This window comes from Sinocyclocheilus anshuiensis, unplaced genomic scaffold, assembly GCF_001515605.1.
Source record: "Sinocyclocheilus anshuiensis isolate Anshui unplaced genomic scaffold, SAMN03320099.WGS_v1.1 scaffold195, whole genome shotgun sequence".
NCBI lineage: Eukaryota > Metazoa > Chordata > Actinopteri > Cypriniformes > Cyprinidae > Sinocyclocheilus > Sinocyclocheilus anshuiensis.
In genome coordinates, this window is record NW_015548236.1 from 1,373,097 (window position 1) to 1,374,693 (window position 1,597).

Here is a 1,597-nt window from a genome sequence, read left to right on the forward strand (position 1 = left end):
AGCTAATTTTCATTTTTGGGTGAACTAACCCTTTAACCACTGTGATTAGATCATTGAGTCAGTGAGTTGAACTTGAAAACCAGATTGGATGAATCATTCAGACCAGTTTTGGGAATCAGACTATCTGACTCACTGAAACAATCCAACTCAAAGAATTTTTCAACAATAAATAAGACATCACTATTTCTCTCATGAATGCACCAAAAAATATAGGGAAGATGATTTTCAGTGAAAAACAAGCCACCCAAATCATTATAATTAAAAGAATACACAGTAATTTTCTTTTAAAAAATCACTTTTTTTGTTCCACAAAAGAAAAACATACAGATTTGGAATGACATGAGAGCATGTGGTGAATGATGTCAGAATTTTCATTCAGTTCATACACTATTGCTTCAATTATGCAGATCACATCATACCTACTGCTGTTATTTCATTTGAACAGAGCAAGATTATGACTGCGGTTCAGTCTCAGATGCCACCTGGTTTAAGCAACTGCTGTGCTCAAAGACAAGACAGAGAGAATTTGATTGGTGCGGCTTCAGGCTCTTCGTTCCAGAGAGATACTGTGCTGTAATTAGTTCACTGCAATAATATAATGCAAGTAAGCATCCCACGACTGGAACCATATCTACGGGCCAGAATATTGTAAAGACGTGGGGATGGACTCTCTGATTTGGGTCAGAAGGCTACATCAACATTCATTACTACATATTTCAGTGTTTGGAGGTTGTTGCAATTTATTTTCTACAATGGAAAACCAATTTAGGTTGCATTGTGAGTACACATATGTGCGTGTGTATGTATGAGAAGAATGCTTTGGTGGGTCTTGTGAAGGGTTAAAAGCTCTCTTTTGATGAACTGCCTGTGCAGTTCCTGTGTAAAAGCGACTTTCTCTTGTCGCTTTAATATTTCAGCTCTACACTGTGAGGCAGTGACAGCGTGCCCGAGGCGAGCATGCCAATTACACTAACACTGACTATTCTCTATGATATGCCATGGAGCCTTTCATCACCGATGCATTACCGAAGCAAATTATAGATTTTACAACAAAGTTAACTTGAGAGCTGCCAACCAGATCAACCTCCCTCGCCACATTTAGTCACTTTTTCCATTGAGTGTCCATCAAATATACACGCTCAATCTGTCTCTGGCAGTGTAAAGGAAAGCTGGCTCCTTGAGAAGAGATCGGACTGCGGGCAAGCTGACAAGACTATCTGCTCTTTACGTTAATACACCGCAATAAACACCAACGGTCCTCTGCTAAAACCATTAAACTTGCATAAGGCCTCTGTGCTTGCTAAAAGCACTTAGCTAAAAACAAAACAAAAAAGGAGTATGGGAGTGTTTTGGCATCTGTTGTTTCCTCTGCTCTTTGTTGGACATGTAACCTTTATTAATAAAACAGTCTTGACTAGGTCTCTGTACAGATTTCCTGATTCGATTATGATTCACAAGCTCTTTATTTTCTGATTAATTTGGACCTATTTAATTTATAATGTCCATTTTGTTTACATGTTAAATACATTTTCTCCAAGCTTATGCTGTAGATCACACAAGGAATTGTACAACTTGGCAAAAAAAAAAAAAAAAAAAA

The 1,597-nt window shown here is 37.8% G+C and overlaps 1 protein-coding gene across 1 annotated transcript in view; it reads right to left on the reverse strand.

Moving 5' to 3' along the window:
- The window catches only part of LOC107654725 (sterile alpha motif domain-containing protein 12-like), a 123,399-nt gene that overhangs the window by 741 nt on the left and 121,061 nt on the right, over window positions 1–1,597 (reverse strand). The window lies entirely within an intron of this gene.